This window comes from Nicotiana sylvestris, chromosome 3 (assembly GCF_000393655.2).
Source record: "Nicotiana sylvestris chromosome 3, ASM39365v2, whole genome shotgun sequence".
NCBI lineage: Eukaryota > Viridiplantae > Streptophyta > Magnoliopsida > Solanales > Solanaceae > Nicotiana > Nicotiana sylvestris.
The window spans coordinates 102,566,325-102,587,448 of record NC_091059.1 but is presented as its reverse complement, the minus strand read 5'-3'; the positions used below and the strand labels follow the sequence as shown (position 1 = coordinate 102,587,448).

Genomic DNA, 21,124 nt, shown 5'->3' with positions numbered 1-21,124 from the left:
GCCCGTTCCTTTGAGGGTGAAAAGCTATGCTCAACTCAACCTGAATACCAACTCTCGCTGCACAGATCTCCAAAACTGTGAAGTAAACTGAGTACCTCTATCTAAAATGATGGAAACTGGGACGCCACGCAAATGAACAATCTCTCGGATATAGATCCCTGCCAACCGCTCTGAAGAATAGGTAGTACACACAGGAATGGAGTGCGCGGACTTGGTCAGCAGATCCACAATCACCCAAATAGCATTGAATTTCTTTGAAGTCCGTAGGAGTCAAACTACAAAATCTATAGTGATCCTCTCCCACTTCCACTCCGGAATATCCATCTGCTGAAGCAAGCCACCCAGTCTCTGATGCTCATATTTCACCTGCTGACAATTAAGACACCGAGCTACGAATCCCACAATGTCCTTCTTCATTCTTCTCCGCCAAAATGTTGTCTCAGATCCTGATGCATCTTCATGGCACCCGGATGGATGGAATACCGCGAGCTATGGGCCTCCTCTAGAATCAACTCCTGAAGCCCATCCACATTGGGCACACATATCCATCCATGCATCCTCAACACCCATCGTCACCAATAGTCACATCTCTGGCATCGCTATGCTGAACTCTGTCCTTAAGAACAAGCAAATGAGGATCATCATATTGGTGCTCTCTTATGCGATCAAATAAGGAAGAACGAGAAATCACACAAGCCAATACCCGACCGGGCTCTAAAATGTCTAACCTCACGAACCGATTGGCCAAGACCTGAACATCAGCTGCAAGAGGTCTCTCCCCAACTGGAATATACGCCAAACTCCTTATACTCACCACCTTCCTACCCAAAGCATCAGCCACTACATTGGCCTTCCCCGGATGGTACAAAATAGTGATATCATAGTCCTTTAGCAGCGCGAATCATCTCCGCTGCCTCAAATTGAGATCCTTCTGCTTGAACAAGTGCTGGAGGCTACAATGATCTGTAAACACCTCAAAAGACACACCATACAAATAATGCCTCCAGACCTTCAATGCGTGAAATATGGCAGCCAACTCCAAATCATGAATAGGGTAGTTCTTCTCATGGGGCTTCAACTGACGAGAAACATAAGCAACAACTCTACCCTCCTAGATCAACACACACCCAATGCCAACTCTCGAAGCATCACAATACACTGTATATGAACTTGAAGCTGATGGCAAAACTAACACTGGAGCTGTGGTCAAGGCCGTCTTGAGCTTATGAAAGCTCACCTTACACTCATCCGACCACATGAAAGGAGCACCCTTTTGAGTCAACTTTGTCAAGGGTAATGCTATAGATTAAAATCCTCAAACAAACCGACGGTAATAACCCACCAAAATAAAAAAGCTGCAATTTTCCATGGTTGAGGACAATCTGGGTCAATTGTAAACTACCTCTATCTTCTTCGATACCCTCGCTGGACACCACGTGCCCCAAGAAAGCCACTGAATTGAGCCAAAACTCACATTTGGAGAACTTTGCATATAGTTTCTCCTCCCTCAACCTTTACAACACAACTCTCAAATGCTCCGCATGCTCCTCCTGACTACGCGAGTACACCAGAATATCATCAATGAAAACAATCACGAATGAGTCAAGATAAGGCCAAACACGCTGTTCATCAAATGCATAAACGCTGTCAGGGCATTGGTCAGCCTAAAAGACATATCAAGGAACTCATAATGACCATATCTGGTCCTGAAGGCTGTCTTAAGTATTTCCGAGTCCTTGATCTTCAGCTGGTGATAACCTGAACGGAGATCAATCTTGGAGAACACTCTCGCTCCCTGAAGCTGGTCAAATAAATAATTGATACGAGGAAAAGGATACTTGTTCTTGATTGTTACTTTGTTCAACCGCAGTAATCAATACACATCCTCATCGTGCCATCCTTCTTCTTCACAAATAGAACAAGCGCACCCTAAGGCGACCCACTAGGCCAAATGAACCCCTTTTCAAGGAGTTCCTGAAGCTGCTCCTTTAACTCCTTCAACTCCGCTGGTGCCATACGATATGTTGGAATAGAAATGGGATGAGTGCCCGACACTAGATCAATACCAAAATAATATCTCTGTCTGGTGGCATGCTCGACAGGTCTGCAAGAAACATATCGGGAAAATCCCTCACAACAGGAATAGAATCAATACTAGGAGTCTCTGCACCGACATCTCTCACAAAGGCTAAGTATGAAAGACAACCTTTCCCAACCATCCAATGGGCCTTCAAGAACGAAATCACCCTACCGGGGAAAACATTAGTCGAACCTCGCCACTCAATCCGTGCACACCCACCATAGCCAACGACATTATCTTAGCATGACAGTCCAAAATAGCACAACACAGAGATAGCCAAACCATGCCCAATATCATATCAAAGTCCATCATATAAAGCAATAATAGGTCCACTCGATTCTCCAGACCCCAATAGTCACCACACACGACTGGTACACATGGTCTACAATAATAGTATCACCTACCAGTGTAGATACACGAACAGATGAAACAAAAGACTTATGGCACGTATCCAAATAACGAGCAAAATATGATGACACATAAGAAAAAGTGGAACCGGGATCAAACAACACAGAGGCATCTCTGTGGCAGACTGAGACAATATCTATAATCACAACATCTGAAGCAATAGTATCGGGTCTAGTTGGGATTGCAAAGAAATGGGCCTGACCACCACCTGATCGACCTCCCCCTCTGGGGCGGCCCCTAGCTGACTGTCCTCCACCCCTAGCTAGGTGGGTGGGTGGTGGTGAAGTAACTGGCGCTGAAGCCGATGGATAACTTCTCTGCTGAGATAAACCCCCAAGACGATGAAGACAATGCCTCCACATGTGACCCAACTCTTCACACTCATAACAACTTTCTGGTTCTAGAGATGGGGACTGAAGGGAACCCCTAGCACCGGAATGACTAGCAGATGCGCCTGGCATAGAAGAGCTCGAAACTGATGGAGCACGGGACGAACTCTGAGCTAGAAGGGTACTGAGTGATAAATGGCCCTGATGAGGACTGTGAGAACCATGACCCGATGATGCCCCACGATAACTTAGGCGAGCTGAATAAGCATGCCTGAATGGACAGCCTCTACCGTGCTGAAACTGACCTCTCGAAGGAGCACCACCGTAACTACCAGATCCCCAAGGCCTCTTGGCCTCCCTCTCATCTCGCTCCTGGCGACGAACTGACTCAATCTCGCCAGCAATGTAAACAACCTCCTCAAAAGTAGCACCAGACACCCTCTCCCTTGTCATAAGAATCCAAAGTTGATACGTGAGGCCATCAATGAACCTCCTGATCGTCTCTCTGTCTATAGGAAACAACCAAACAACATGACAAGCTAACTCTGAGAACCTCATCTCATACTTTGTCACAGTCATATCTCCCTGACGCAACTGCTCGAACTCCCTACACCTCTCATAAGCCTCCCACCAAGTGAAGGCAGCTCCAGAAAACTAAAAAGTAGTAAATGCGACCCCGTTGGTCTCTAGAATACCCGCAGTACAAATAATCCTCTGAAACTTGTCCAAGAAACCCTGGGCATCCTAGCCCTCTGTACAACTAAAAGTCGGAGGCTGAAGTCTACTAAACCTCTCATACCTGCGCTGCTCATCCTCAGGTATAACAGGAGCTACATAGTCCTGAACAACTGCAACCGGCTAGGCTGGAGGTGCCCCCAGTGTCTGAAGTCCCTGCACGACCTGCTCAAGTGTGCGAGCGGCGGGAGTCTGAGTACCTCCCCCGGCCTGAGAAGTAGCTGCGACTATAGTAGCTGAGACCGCCTGAGCTAGGCCAGTGCATACTGATAGAATCTGGGCCAGGGACTATTGAAGACCTGGAATCAATACAGGCACATCTGGTGCCTGAGTTGGTGCTGCTGGAGCGTCCACAATTGGGACCTGATCATGAACTGGGGCGGCTGGTGGATCTGCAGGTGCTGTCCTAGCTGTTGTGCGGGCTACACCCCTTCCCCTACCACGGCCTCGACCGCATCTTAAGCCTCTGGTGGCCCCAGCTGGTGGTACTGGTGGTCGTCCATTCTGACCAGTAGCACGTATCCTTACCATCTGTGAGAGAATAGAATAATAGAAGTTTAGTACTCGGATCAACAGAGTCGCACGACAAGAATTTCAAGAATATGAAGTTTTCCTAAAGGTTCTTCAGCCTTCCGAGGATAAATACAGAAGTCTTTGTACCGATCCGTGAGAATCTACTAAACCTACTCATGACTCGTGAGACCTGTGTAACCTATGCTCTGATACCAACTTGTCACGACCCTAAACCAGACCCGATCGTGATGGCCCCTATCGTGAAATAAGGCTAGGCGACACAAACCCCCAATATCAACTAAACAGTTATAATAATTCATTTTAAGTCATTAATAAGCTATAAATCCCAAAATATGGAGTAGAATAAAACTGTGCGGAAACAAACACAGCCCGATATCGGGGTGTCACCAGTCATGAGCATCTAAAATCTGTTTAAAATTATGAAAAGACAACATAGTCTAACACAAGGCTAGTACAAATTGAAATAAAGATAGGAAGGAGTAGCACTGGGCTGCGAATGCCGAGCAGCTATCTAGTCAACTCCGAACAAGCCTGCTGTAAAGCAAATCAGCACTCACTAGCGTGACCCGAGACTCCTAGATCTGCACAGAAGTAGCAGGGAGTAATGTGAGTACGCCAACTCAGTAAGTAATAAAACTAAAGGCAGTTGAGCGATAGAAAATACGTAAAACACAGCATAATGCTACAACAAAATAGTATAAAACCAGAACAATGCAATAAAATAGTAAAAGCTTGTAGAAACACCTTAGTTCAGTAGAAACCTCTTTAAAACATGTTTTAGTAGTTCAAACGAGTGATGAAAATAGGGAGAGAAGGATAGAAACATAAATCAGCCCCTCAAGCAAAATACAAATAGAACCAGCCCCTCGGGCTATCTCACAATCACTCGTATCAGCCCCTCAAGCAATAACATGAAACAACAACAGCCCCTCGGGTAATATCACATCTCACACTGGGTAACCGCGCTCACTGGGGGTGTGCAGACTCCGGAGGGGCTCCTACATCCCAAGCGCTATATCAATCCATCTCGTGATAGTGGAAAATGCTTCGCAATCGTGAAGCACAACATTTCTTAGCCCAAAATTTGTCCTTCGCGATTGCGGAAAATGCTATGCGATCGCGAAGAACAAATGCCTAACTCTTCCAGACAGTCTCTAGTATAATGGCCATAACCTTTTGTACAAAACTCCAAATTGCAAATGGTTTAATTTTTTGAAAACTAGACTACAAGGACTACAACTTTCATGCTTTTCTCATCTCCCAGTTACTTATATATTACAAGATATAAGCTTCTAAACTCAGCCCTGTGCAACACAAATCTCTTCTTCGCGATTTCCAAACTCTTCCCGGATAGGCTATAGTGTACCACTCACAACTTTTGGTACACAACTCCAAATGACAAATGGTTTAATTTTCTCAAAAGTAGACACAAAGGGCTACAACTTTCATTTTGAGTCATCTCTAAATTTCTTATATATTGCGAGATACAAGCTTTCAAATTCGGGTTAGTGCAGCAGAAACTTTCCTCTACGCAATTGCGAAAGGCCTTCCGCGATCGCGAATTACTGGCCATTTTCTTCCACTTTACTCACCGCGATCGCGACCAATTCCCCGTGATCGCGTAGCATATTGTTGTAACCAAATATTAGCAGCTAAAAATGGCATAGAAATGGTCCGAAACCATCCCGAAACTCACCCGAGCCCCTCGCGACCCCGTCCGAACATACCAACGACGTATCACGGACTTAGTCGAGGCCTCAAATCACATCAAACAATACTAAAAACACGAAGCACACCCCAATTCGAGTCTAATGAAACTAAGAAATTCCAATTCCTACATTCGAGGCCGAAACCTATCAAATCACGTCCGATTGACATCAAATTTTGCACACAAGTCACATTCGACATTACGGACCTACTCCAACTTTCAAAATCGGAATCCGACCTCGATATCAAAAAGTCCACTCTTGGTCAAACTTCTCAAAAACCTTCAAATTTATAACTTTTGCCAAATGACCCCTAAATGACCTACGGACCTCCGGATCCACTTCTGTATGTGCTCCCAAAACCAGAATCACCATACGGAGCTATTCCCAGGCTCGGAATCCCAAACGGACATTGATAACATTGAAATTCACTTCAACCCAAATTTATGAAATTCTTCCAAAATGATAACTTCCACAATAGGCGCTGAAACTCTCCCGAGTCATCCAAAATCTGATCCGAACATACGCCCAAGTCCAAAATCATCATACGAACATGTTGGAACCTTCAAATCCCAATTCTGAAGTCGTTTACTCAAAAATCTTACTTTAGTCAATTCTTTCAACTTAAAGCTTCTGAAATGAGAATTTTCTTTCCAAATCAACTTCGAACTTCTTGAAATTCAATTTCAACCACGCATGCAAGTCATAATACCTGAAGTGAAGCTACTCAGGGCCTCAAACCGCTGAACGACGCGCTAGAGCTCAAAACGATTGGTCGGGTCGTTACATAATTACTTTCAAATTATAAAATAGTAAAAGCCTAATATTTTTAGAGACACAAAACTAAGAAATGGATACCAATTGTAAGTGAAGATATATATTTTGTATATATATATTTTTTCAGAAGAAATATTCAAATAATATTCACTATGATGTTCTCACTTAGAAAATATGGAATACTCATGACTTTGTTATTTGAGTTAATCTCAATTTTCATCTTGTTAAAAAAATATCAATAGACCTTTATCATTCATTTGTCAAAGTATTCTTGAGGGTCTATTAATAATTAAGAAATTTAACGCATAATTTGCATAGGAACTATTTGGTCATCTAAGCATTGAACAATAGGGCACAATTAGGCACTTGGAGCATAAACCTCACAAAACTAAATTATACAAATGAACCTCAAGCCATTTGTCAAGTGTCGCGCCCAAAGGCCGACAAGTCCTGAAAAGCCTTTTAAAATATTGATTAACAATACGAGAACTCATCTATTCTATGCGTACTAATCACAATACTAAGAAAATATAGTATTAAAATAAAAATAATAACTTTTTTCTTTTAGACAAAGAATGATTTACCACTAGAAAATATAGGGAAATTCCCAACATTAATGTAAACATTAGCAATTAATGACGAATAATATGACATCTAAAATAAAAGTCACAATCTTTTTGATATTTTGTATCAAATGTTATTGTTTTAATGACATTTGATACAAAATGTCATTGTTTTTACGACATTTTGTATCAAATGTCATTATTTTTACAACACTTTGATTCAAATGTCGTTATTTTTACTATATTTTGTTACAAATGTCATTCATTTTTACTACCTTTTGTCACAAATATCATTATTTTAATGATATTTTTTCATAAATGTCGAAAAATGTAATTTTTTCTGACATTTATTTTAAATGTCACTAAATAAATATCGTTGTATCCTTACTTTCTTGTAGTGCCTATCGTATGTTAAATGATTTATAAAACCCCCCGTCCATCTATCCATATGAAAATATATAGAATGTTAATTCTATTATCAAAAGCGCCCCTGAATAATGTCATCACATGTGGGCCTCTCATTAAATGATGTGGCAACCTTTCATTTTTCCACTTGGCTTTGTGGGGCTGAAATTGCAATTGGATATTTGTTGACCCATCACTACAAAAAAAAAGCGTTTAGCGACGAAATTTTGCGACAAGAGATATTTCGTAGCTAAATAACGACGGTTTAGCGACGAATTTTATAGTTTGACGCCAAATAAGATACAAAATAATTCATATCAAATATAGTGTCAGATTAGCGACAAAAACTTATATTCGTCGCTAAAATTGGCGCTAAAAATTAGCGCCTTTATTTTACCTACAAAATTAGCGACGAAATTTGGGCGACAAAATTTATTAAAACTTAGCGACGAAGTTAACGACAAAAAATCCTCCACTGAATTATTTTACTTATCAATACATTCGAAAGTTAGTTGCGACAAAATATTTTGTCACTAAATAAAATTTTATTAATTATTATTAGCGACAGAATTTCAGTCCTTCGCTATTTCCGTTGCTAAATATTCGTCTCCCAAAATAAAATTACCCTAGTTAAAAGACTCCATCCATTAGGGCACAAACACCCCAATTCCTCTCCTCTCTATTAGACTCTCACTTTCACTCTTCTACAACAAATGTGAGTTTTTTTCTTCAAACACCAAAAATTGGGTGTGAATCTTACAACTATTCATTGTTATTTTTCTTGGGTTGAAATTAGAAATGCTTGCTTGAGCCTGTGGTGTGCCTGAATCTCCAAACAGAGAAACTGTTTTGGGCTATGATGTATTTCTCCTTTGCTCTATTAGATGCTTCAATTAGTTCCTCACACGTTTGTCTTTTCTCACAGGCATGAAGCTGAAATTCGAAGTCGTGCGTTGATTTTAGGGATTGTATGTCCTTGATAAGGTAAGCTTCTTTGTGATTTCATTCATGTATTGTAGATCTGGGCGAGAATCAAGTTTATCCTGTCTTGTGTTTTATTTTGGTGTTTTCTTTTCAAAGTTTCTCCAGCTTTATTCCAGATTTTCTCTACTCTTTGTTATTGTTTTTCCCCCTCAGAAAAAATCTGCAGAAATAGCCATGTATGTATGTGATTTTCTTGGTAGTTACCAGTTTTATACTTGTTATAATGTTAAAAACCCACACATCGGTTCCTAAAAAAAGAGTTCTTTTTCTCAATCTTGGTTAAACAGGCCAAATGGTTCATTTTATATTCACAAGAATTCTCAATTTGGAAGAAGCAATTTTGTTATAGTGAAGGCTTCAAATTCATTCAAGAACTACTAGAAAACAAGTTGAGATAACCCTATTATTTTTGTGCATAAATTGAATTTGAGTTTATTTTTTGTTGGAAATGGAACTGTAATTGTTTACAAAATTGCTTTCTCTTTTTTTTGGTAGTAATTATGTAAAAAGTTTTGAGCTTTGTGTGAATTTTTTTGTGGGGGGAGGGGGGTGGGGTTGCTTATATAACATATGAATTTTGTGCATAGTTTGGATTTGAGTTTATCTTTTTATTAGAATCGAGCTATAATTGTATAAAATATTTGTGTAAGAATTCATATAAGTTTGTGTGACTGGAACTCGTGGTGTTTTGTGTAAGAATTTTCGTCCACCTGTGTAATAATTGTATAAAATATTTGTGTAAAAATACTGAATTTTCTGAAAGGGTGAAGTGTGATGTTTTAGATCTATTCTAATACTAAATCACTAAATGAACTCATTGATTTAAATTACACAAATAGTTAAATACTATTTTTAACTTATGATATATAGTCGAGATAAAGAGAACATTTATAGAATCATGGGGTATTGTACCAATATCATGAAGTTGACATTTCTAGAATCATGGGGTATTAGACCAATTTTCACATGAGTTTTAATTTGTTGAAGGTTTGTTGGCCACTTAATCTTCATGACTTCCATGTTTGAATTAACTGTAAGCATTCTTTGTCATAATGTGAAATTATGGAGGAGCTCATTGAAAGCCAATGAAATTACCAACAGTTATCTCAGTGCTAATTGTTAAGTGTTTATTGAGTCTTGAATTTAAAAATATATTAACTTTTATATGTAACTTATTAATGTTATTACTTTATAAAATTATTTCAGAAGGCTTTCTACTGGGATTCTTCAATTGATAGTGCGGTGCGGATCCAATAGGAGCGTAGGACATCAAAAAGATATAGTGATTTTGTTAGTAAACTAAAATCAAATGGGGTGCAACCGGACACTATTCCAAATAATATGTGGAAAAATTGGTTGAGACTTTGGAAAGAACTTAAGTGTGTTTAAAGTCAGAAATAAATGCAAAATATTATTGTGGTGGGAGCGGAGTTGCCACTGGGACTCATACAGGTAGCTCTGTCAGTATTGGGGAGCATCGCAAGAGACTTGTAAGTGGATATAAAATATGCTCTATCCTCTACTAGTAATGCTTCAGTGTGATTTCATTTAACTAAATGGAAGGCAATGGTACTTAGAGAAGACTTGAAAGATTAATATTCAGTCTAAGTTTGTGAATTTTTGAAGATTAATATTCACCTGTTTAGAGTTGTCCTACACAGCTGCCTTAGAATGTAATATCTGTGTCATTTTCTCTTGTTTCTCCCCTGAATATTCAACCTGTTTCTGCTTTGTATACTTCTTGGCATGGAGGAATCATGTAGATTTAGGCTGGATAGATTTGTACTATGAAATTACAATGGTTAGATCTGAAAAAGGTCATAATGGGACAAGCTTCAAACTTGGCTTTGGAATTAATACCAATGTCTTCTTTTTTCCTCTCTTTGTTTAGGGCTTTTTTTGTGAAGAAACAGTTAGAATGGAACATTATCATTATGGGATTTGATTGATACTTATGTTGTGATATGAAAAATTATTCTAATTGGTAATGTTTATCAGCTAATTCAGTAAAGTACCATGTGACAACTTTGACTTACTAAGATTTGTTTCCTTTCTTTCTTTTTTCTATCACATTTAGTCTCATCACTAAATCTTTATTGCTATTATAGGTTGTGGTTTCTCTTTTCATCTTCTAATATTAACTTGTTCATCAAAATGAAATAAATGTTTCATGGCTCAAGTGGTCAAAATTTTGGTTGTTGATGTTCGTACTTTATCCATAATGGGAGATAGTCCTAATTAAGCATGTTTACTTTGGAAGAAAGTACTGGAACTATTTAAAAGCATCTTTCTTTTCTATTTGTGGCGTAGGAGCTTCTTTTACCACTTCAAGTGTCTTATTTTAGTAATCTATTTTTTTTCTTTTTTTGTGTGTGTTAATTGTAGTTCCAGTGCAAGTAGGCTTCTAAATATAGAAGTTCTTTGAAAGAAGTGGAAGTTTTAGCTCTCTAGAATACTATCTAACTAGTCACAATCTGATACTAAAGTTACAGACCACAAGCTCTGTGAAAGTTCTTTGGTGTTTCAACAATATGCATATCAGTTTTGAGCATTTGCTTTTGTTGCTCTATTTTCTTAATTGAATAACTTTTGTATAGGCTGTTAAAAAGGGTCGAGATCCAACACCAAGTGAGTTGCATTTGCACGTCCATACACATGGTAATGATGGAAAAACTTTTGTTGCTGAGAAATCTCGAATCGTACATGTGAGATAACTTTTTAAATAATTTTATTGACTTTGCTTTCATATATTTTTTTTCATTTTGTAAATTGAATGCTATATTTTATTTATCCTTTTTATTTCACTAACTATTAATTCTTCTACTTGAAAAATATCAGGAGATATTATAACAACAAATACAAACTCAATCTGATATTGATCAGTGTAAAGTATATTATCAAGCCGCATGAGGAGAAAAGAAAAGAAGAATATATGGTCTTGGATATCAAGCAAAATGCTACTACGGGCGAAATCTTCATGGTTCTTTTGGATCTGATGCTACATCGTCAGCAAAACCTTCAAATTCTTAATCAACACCGACAGGGAATTTGGATGAGTTAGTGATGCGATTGATTCCTGCACTAACAGATCATATAATTCCTGTAATCATTGAGCGGGTACACAAATTAGTTTCCTTACCCTTGCAGCAGCCAAATACTGATCTTACCAACAACGCATTAGATGTGGCACCTACAGTTCCTACATCTTCTACTGCTTCTAACATTGATGATGTTCATGCATTGAGTTCTGATGATGACCGTAATTCTCCAGCCTTGCATAGTTAGCCTACTTTGTTTGGACTTTATTGTTGGTCCTTGTGAATTTTTTGTACTTAATAATACTGTTATATGCATTATGCTATATTTTTTGGACCTTGTTGAATATATTGTTAATTTATATTAATATCAGTAACTTCTTATTAAGTGTATTTAATAGCTTTTATGTAATATGCTTGAACAGAGTACATTTAAAATAATAAATAAAAAGAATTTAAAAAAAAAACAGTAATATATTAAAAATAAATTAGCGACGGATACTTTTCGTAGCTAAAAAATTATCGTGTAAAATTAAATCTTGCGGTGTATTGACGATAAAAGGTTTTTGCTGCAAAAAGCAGGGAGAATTAGCTATAATATGACTAGCGACGGATGATTTCATCGCTATAAGAACAAACGACGAACTTTGTTATGTATTGCAACGGCGAAAGGCGTCAAAATAGCGACAGTAACAAGCAATATAGCGACGGTTATTTCCCTCGCTAAACTTTGCTACAGATATATGTTGTCGCTAATTCTACGACGGTTTGGTATTTTTCGTCGCTATAAGCTTAGCTACGAGCATTTTAGGGACCAACTTGAATCCGTCGCTAAACAACTGTAGCGACGGGAAATATTGATTTAGCGACGGAATGCGGCCGTCACTAAAACGCTATTTTTTGGTAGTGCATATAACCGATCCGACCCACTCTTTTTTATCTGGGTCATTTTTTTACTTTATACCCACGACAAAATACTTTTTTTTAACCATTTCTCTCATTTCCTCTATCTAACCCAGCAAATGACGATTTTAGGGTTTCTTTAGGGTTCGTTGTTTGCTCTGATTTGGTACGCAGAAATAGAGGTATCTTTGATTTCCAGTATTATCTTGCAATATCATTCCATTAAAATAAGTATTTACAACTTTAAGTTATAAAATTGTAGGTTGGGGAATATTTGGGAACCGACAAGTTTATGTCTTTTGCATGTGCTTTTTTAATGTTATCTGAACTATTTTTTTGTACCTTTCTAGATTTATTTATGTTACTTTTATTTTTGGTGGTCCTTGTCATGTTGGTCCTACATATTAAAGCTAGGGTTTTTGTCGATTTGTGTAATTAATTGATGGTGGAGGTTTCATGTCTTTATATATTTGTTGTTTAAGCCTTGAATATTATTATTTTTTTACCAAGAAGCCTTGAATATTGTTGATGTGGTCCCATTTTGCTTTTTAATTGTTATTCCATGTGATTTTATTCGAAGGATGGTGGATAAAATGAACTTGTATTTTAATTATAGGAGTGAGTGGGTATTGGAACCTACGCAGTCTTATACTAATAAAGATGTTCACCTGTTAAGTGGTTATGAAGTAGACCACCTCTCTTATATTTATTTGTGTAAAGAATACACTAAAGTTGTTACACCCCATGTTTTCGTACGAAAAAGTATGTTTTAAGTCAATTGATGTAAGCTCGGAAATGAGATCATACTTGAAAGTACATAAAGTAAGTTAATAATGTTACCTTGGGGATTACAAATATTTAAGATCATGAATAACAAGTACCAAGATAGTTGGAAAGGCTTAGAAGCTAAAAAAATTGAAGAAAATAAGTTTCGTCGAAAGTCGATAAGTTTGGAATGTTATAACATGCACTTTGGGATGAGACTAGGGTTCTTAATGTAACGTGATAAGGAGGTTATGTTATGAGTTATTTTAGGCTTATGATAGTCGTGTGTTATGTTTTAAAGTCAAGCGAGTTGTGGAACAAAAGTTGGCAAAGGTCATCACAAGTATTATATTCTGTGCGTCCCAAGGTGACGTATAATGAATATGTGACTTGTTAATCATGAATTAAATGAGTGTAAAGTCATAATATGAATATATATGATTCTTGGATATAAAATATAAAGTTTGGGAAAAACTAGATTTAACTTACGGAAAATCGAGTTAAGATTTGCATTGTAACGAGACGTATTGAGAAATTAAATTTGTAATCTTTATGATGTCATTTTGGGACATATGTCATACCAAAATGAAGGTATTGGAACCTAATTTCCAAAGTTCCAAACAATATAATCATACGATATCGGGTAGAGCAATATAAATTTTTAAAGTAGGGTCGCCAAGTCATGTCGCCGCACTTCGGAGAAACTGACAGGTTTATAAGCCAGGTTGTGAGGCCGTTTTCTACTAATATATTGAGTGTTACAGGGAGATATTTATATGGAAGTAAAGCTACATGTTTCTAGTTTCCAACTCTGCAAACCTTTTGTCCATGCGATATCGGAATAGAGAGATACAAGCGTCGAAGTTGCACTGCTCAAGCTGCCACGCAGGCAGCTTACCCACCTGCTTGGATAATTGAGGTGCTGGGCTTATAAGTGTATCTTTTACCATTATATCTCGTCAATATACAGAGAATACAAACACCAAAACACTCTCAATCTCTCCAAGGACTTTGCCAAGAAATTTCAAGCAAGATCAACATTCCTTTCACGAAATCAAGAAGCGATAACATTAGAGTGATCTCTACGGCGTAAGTATCATTATTCCGCCTCTCTTTTTCTTTTTAGTTGAAGTTTTGGAAGGTACTTCACAGTTAATAAAACACCTAATTGGTGTATTTAAGCTTTTAAATATCAAGGAAGATTGATAAATTCATTTCCTAATAGTTAGAATTCACGGGACGGTGATCGGAAGCCGTGAGTTTGATTTATTTTACTTTTAGTGGACCGTTTTATAGTCCACTTATGTTGGACTATTATGCTGCTGATTTATGGAGTTTAGAAGAATTAAGGGCTTGTAGAAATGCCACGTGTGGTAGGGTAGTAGGCTGGTCACTCGTCATTGCAAATTCAGACTAATTGATAACTTGTTGATTGGGTGTGTTATGGTATATTTAGGGTTTATGTTGTATTGAAGGTACTGAATTGTAGTTGGATTGTGTTTGTAGTTCGCCTATAGTAGGCTTGAGGGAGCACTAAAATAAGGGGAAATACTGCTCGTTTTATTTTAGAATCTAGTTATCGTTTGAGATACGTGATATACTAGTACCATCTAAGTTGTACATGTATTTCTTTATTATAGGGTTGACACGCTAGTTTTCATAAACTTCTTGTTGAGTTGCATTGACGGCTTGTGGTATGTTAAGGCTATCCCTTCTTTTCTTTTGGCATGTCATATGAAACAATGAAACGAGCAAGCACGCAACTTTCACAAATGATTCTATTCTTAGAGGTACTAGGGTTGTCTATGTTCTTGATTCTCCATGTGTCCTACTATCATATCGTTTGTTCATGGGTCTCAGAAAATATTTAAGTTGATAAAGATTATTTCATGATATTAACCGAAGGCATAGATCTTATGACATCCCGAGAGATTTTATTGACTTATTTATTATGCATTGCATTCATTTATACATGTATATTGACCCATGACTAGATGATGTTATATATGCATATATTATATGTATATGGGATATGGGAAAAAGGTTATGGCATTGTATACACACCATCACCTGATCAACTAGTATACGCTGATGATTTTGCCCACATAGGCCAAGATAATATGATGGGATGCCCTCAGAGGCTTGATGATGTTATGTACGCATATACCTATGCATGATGTGATATTTATACACATATGTATGATATTATAAATGTTTCATGATTCACAAAGCTATTCAGACTTATATTTTGAGTTCTTTCCTCCATGTTTCTTTCATGTCTTTTATATACTGCTTTCATGCCTTACATACTCGATAATTTATTTCTAATAACGTCCCTTTTATCTGGGGATGTTGTGTTTTATGCCCGCAGGTCCTGATAGACAGGTAGAGAGTCCTCCTAGTAGGCTATCAACTAAGCAGAAGGTGTTGGAACACTTCACTTGCTCAAAAATTACTTATTTGGTCAGCATACTTTAGACATATATTTATTGGTATGGCAGAGCCCTGTCTTGGCCTTTATGATGTGTATGTAATATTAGAGGCTTGTAGAGAGATATCATGTACAGTGGCAGAGGCTGGGCTTTTGGTAAGGGGGTTCAAAAAAGAAATAAATTAAATAAATTAATGAGATTATAGCTAATGGGAATTGAACCAATGACCTCATAATGATTTTTAACCCCCTTGACCACTAAGCTATGCTTTTGAAATGTGTGAAGGAGATTCAAAACATAATATTGGGTCATTCAAAACATATGAAATATTGTATGGCCTTATTGGTCTATGTTCAATGTACAAGTGATCATTTTGGTCTTATATACCCGTATGTCACATGTATAAGTTTCTATATCATGTTGGGTCATTCTATGTCTAGTATTCCCTTATGTTTTATTTTGGTTATCTGATGACGACCCTTCTAGCCTATTTACCCATGATAGTGTGATAAGAAAGATATGTTACATTGGTACTCGATTGAGTAAGGCACCGGGTGCCCGTCGTGGTCCTTCGGTTTGGGTCGTGATAGAAGTACTAGAATTTGTTGAGGTACAACAACTAGTACGTTTTTGGCAAATATACCACCAGGCTAGCTTCCTAGTGGCTAATATATAAATAATAATTCAAAAACAAGGATCTAAAGTTTACAATTTGTCAAAAACCAAGTCTAAAGGATGCTAAGCTAAAGTTAAGAAAACTGTAAATGCTAACTATTACACGTGATATCATAGCCGACTCCTAACATATAGTGGTATATGTATCCACAAGCCAAGAGCAAAACCTCAATGTAGCACCACTAATGATCTTACTAGGTGCCAAGTTTTGTATTCCAAAATATAAGGAAAATGTGAATCTCTAAGCAACACCATCAACTTCTGGGGCTGATCAAGTATCCAAGCAATATGCATTTGCAATGAAAATGAGCATCCACACTTTGAACAACAGTCTTATCTTCCCTGTATCTATGAATGTTGCATAATGGACAAGAGACACATGTAGATTGCAGCATGAGCTGCTAGTAGAAGCCAGTATACAGGTACCACTTCTGCATTTCAAAACGAGTATGCACTGTCATGACATCTCCAGATTGGGCATGTAAACATGCCAATACCACTGGATAATATCATAGCAGTGCACATATACACAATAGCAGACAATAGACCTTATAACAACATTGGATCCCAACTTATGCTTACCTACATTTTGTAGCTTCAAACGCCATTGATAAGTTACAAAATAATGAATCAACTAAGTGTACAACATGTAGCTAATAATAGTCCACTATCCAATGTATATGGAATATAATGACCTAGAATTAGACTTTAGGACATATTGTGTCCTTATATGATAAACAAACCACTGTCTGCTTGCATATAAACAACCATATACCATTAGAACACCACCAGAATGAGCATGATAACATGCTAATACCACTGAAAAGTACCCTAACAGTATACAAAATAATAAAACTAACAAGACAACAAGCAAGAGCAAGCATTAACAAACCTAACATACTCATCAGTCAGGAGCATTTATTTTGGCAACCCTAACCCTATTATTAGAGGGTTATGACTTGTAAAGATTGGTTAGTCTCCTCCCTATACTTAGTAGTTCAGAGAAGGAGAGAAACTGGATTGTACCAGGTTAGCTAAAAAATCTGCCACAATGTTGCCCTCCCTTAACACATGCTGGAATATCACATTAAAGTTATGTCACGACCCTAAACTGGACCCGGTCGTGATGGCGCATATCGTGAAACAATGCCAGCCGACAAAAACTCCCAATATCAACTAAACAGTTATAATTATTCATTTTAAGACATTAACAAACTATAAATCCCAAAATATGGAGTAGAATATAATAGTATGGAAGCAAATACAGCCCGACATCGGGGTGTCACTAGTCATGAGCATCTAAAATCCGTCTAAGAGTATCAAAAGAACACATAGTCTAACACAAGGCTAGTACAAAGTGAAATAAAGATAGGAAGGAGAAGCAATGGGCTGCGAACGACGAGCAGCTACGTAGTCAACTCCGAACAAGCCTGCTGGAAAGCAAATCAGCACTCGCTAGCGTGACCCGAGACTCCTGGATTTGCACACAGGGTGCAGGGAGTAATGTGAGTACGCCAACTAAGTAAGTAATAAAAGTAAAGTCAACTGAGCGATAAGAAAATACATAAAACACAACATAATGCTACAACAAAATAGTATAAAACTAGAACAATGCAATAAAATAGTAAAAGATTGTAAAAACACCTTAGTTCAGTAGAAACCTCTTTAAAACATCTTTTAGTAGTTCAAACGAGTGATGAAAATAGGGAGAGAAGGATAGAAACATAAATTAGCCCCTCGGTCAAAATACCAACAGAACAAGCCCCTCGAGCTATCTCACAATCACTCGTATCAGCCCCTCGGGCATTAACATGAAACAACAATAGCCCCTCGAGCTATCTCACAATCACTCGTATCAGCCCCTCGGGCATTAACATGAAACAACAATAGCCCCTTGGGCAATATCACATCTCACACTGGGTACCCGCGCTCACTAGGGGAGTGCAGACTCCGGAGGGGCTCCTACATCCCAAGAGCTATATCAAGCCATCTCATGGAATTATCAAACTTGCCCTCGGCCTCATAATCATGAATCAGTACAACACCACTGCGGTGCACAGTCCGATCCCATAATATCCTCACATAATAGGCCCTCGGCCTCACTCAGTCAAAAATCTCTCAAGCCACTCGGGCAAAGTAAAACATGATGTTCAGCCCAAAATATCATTTAAAGTGTAAAAAATGGAGTAAATATGGCTGAGTTATGAAAACAGTAAAATACAGCATGTCTGAGTACAAATATGAAGTCAAAACAGTGAGGAATAGTAGTAAAAATCCCCTAAGGGTCCAAAACAGTTGGCACGAGGCCCAAATATGGCATTCAGCCCGAAATATGATAATACTTTCAAAAACACAATGATAGAAAGCAGTTTTCAATCAAATACGCGGTTTAACAGTCATACGAGACGGGCTAAGTCACAATCCCCAACAGTGCACGACCCCTCGCTCGTCCTCTAGTATGTGCGTCACCTCTCAAAGTAGCACATCGATGTGAAGTCCGGAGTTTCATACACTCAGGACAGCATTTACAATCAATACTTACCTCTATCAGGTCCAAACTCCAGCCCGTAATGCCTTTGCCTCTCGATTCGTCCTCCGAATGCTCCAAATATAACCAAAAATAGATTTACACCATCAAAAAATTCTAAGGGAACAAAGCCCACTCGAAAATAACCAATTTACATCAAAAATCTCGAAATTGGCCAAACCCGACCCCGACCCACATCTCGGATTCTGATAAAAATCATAAAACTAGAATTCTTACACTCTCACGAGTTCATACATATCAAATACATCAAAATCCGACCTCAAATGACCCCTCAAATCCCTAGATTTAGGTCTCCAATTTCCAAGCCCTAACTTCCAATTTTTAGGCTTTAGATTCCACAAATTCCATGTTTAATTAGGTAGAAATCACATTAGGATCGAGTATTAAGTCTATAAATCTTACCTCCAAGGGTAACCCCTTGATTCCCTCTTCAATCTCCCTAAAAAAGCTCCAAAATCACTCAACAATGGTGAAAATTAGACCCAAAATGGCGGAAATGGTCTTTTAAACATTCTGCCCAGCTATTCATTATCCTTGTTCGCAAACGCGGTCAACGCCTCGCGTTCGCGAAGCACAAACTTACGTTGACCACTTTTTTCTTCGTCGCAAACGCAACATCATGTATGCGAATGTGAATCCTTAGCTTCTCAACCCATCGCGAACGCGATTACCAGCTCGCGAACGCGAGGGACAATTCTCCAGGACCACAGCTGCTTACCTTTCTTCTACGCGAACGAGGCAAAACCCTCGCAAACATGATGACCACTGACCTCAGCCCTTCGCGAATGCAGGACCACCTTTGCTAATGCAACGGCCAAATCTACTGCCTCACACCCTAACCCTTCGCGAACGTGAAGGCAAATAGCCTGCAACACTAACAACAATTTTTTTGCAACTTTTTCCAACATAAAATGATCCGTTCAACCACCCGAAACTCACCCGAGGCCCTCGGAACCTCAACCAAATATGCCAACATATCCCATAACCTCATTCCAACTTTTTCCAACCTTCGAAACACTCCAAATGACATCAAAACACCAAATTGACATCGGATTCAAGCCTAAGAATTCCAACTTCCAAATTCAGCTTTCGATCAAAAAGTCTATCAAACCTTATCCGAATGACCTGAAATTTTGCACACATGTCACAAATGACACAATGGACCTACTCCAATTTCCGGAATTTCATTCCGATCCCTATATAAAAATCTCACCTATCAACTGAAAAACGCCAAAATTTCAATTTCGGCAATTCAAACCTAAATCTACTCCGGACCTCCAAAACACATTCTGATCACACTCCTAAGTCCCAAATCACCTCCCAAAGCTATCTGAATCATAAAACCCCAAATTTTGAGATCAAATGCTCACGAGTCAACTTTTGGTTGACTTTCCAACGCAAAGGCCAACTTTAGAGACTAAGTGTCTCAAACCTTACCAAACCATTCCGGATTTGAACTGACTAAACCCGATACCATATAACCTAGATAAACAAAGCATTAAGAAGCAAAAATGGGGGAAATGGAGTGGTAACTCATGAAACGACCGGCCAGGTCGTTACATCCTCCCTCTCTTAAACAAATGTTCATCTTCGAACAGTTCAAGAAATATACCTGAAGTCTCAAACAGGTGAGGATATCTGCTCCGCATCTCCCACTCGGTCTCTCAGGTAGCCTCCTCCACGAGCCAACCTCTCCACTGCACTTTTGCTGAAGCTATATCCTTCGATCTCAACTTTCGAACCTGCCGCTCCAAAATAGCTACTGGCTCCACATCATAAGTCATATCATCATCTAACTGAACCATGCTGAAATCCAAAACATGGGACGAGTCACCAATATACTTTCGGAGCATGGAAACATGGAATTCCGGATGCATACTTGATAAGCTGGGTGGCAAAGCAAGCTCAAAAGCCACCTCCCCAATCTGCTGAAGCACCTCAAAAGGCCCAATGAACCGAGGACTCAATTTACCCTTCTTCCCAAATCTCATAACACCTTTATGGGTGAAACCTTCAATAGAACCTTCTCACCAACCATGTAGGATACATCCCAAACCTTCCTGTCAGCATAACTCTTTTGTCTTGACTGCGATGTACGAAGCCTCTCCTGAATCACCTTCACCTTGTCTAAAGCAACATGCACCAAGTCTATGCCCAATAACCTAGCCTCACCCGGCTCAAACCAACCGATCGGAGATCTACATTGTCTCTCATACAAAGCCACATATGGAGCCATCTGAATACT

At 38.5% G+C, this 21,124-nt stretch overlaps 1 long non-coding RNA gene across 2 annotated transcripts; it reads left to right on the top strand.

Moving 5' to 3' along the window:
- The first annotated feature begins 8,209 nt into the window (after positions 1-8,209).
- On the top strand, positions 8,210-11,784 carry LOC104230437 (uncharacterized). 2 transcript variants are annotated; one of them, XR_011405847.1, is made up of 4 exons: positions 8,210-8,252; positions 8,463-8,521; positions 11,119-11,226; positions 11,360-11,784. It is a non-coding gene; the product is annotated as an uncharacterized lncRNA (long non-coding RNA). The 2 variants fall into 2 exon arrangements; XR_011405846.1 differs by lacking the exon at positions 8,210-8,252 and having other exon boundaries at positions 8,394-8,521.
- The last annotated feature ends 9,340 nt before the right edge of the window (positions 11,785-21,124 follow it).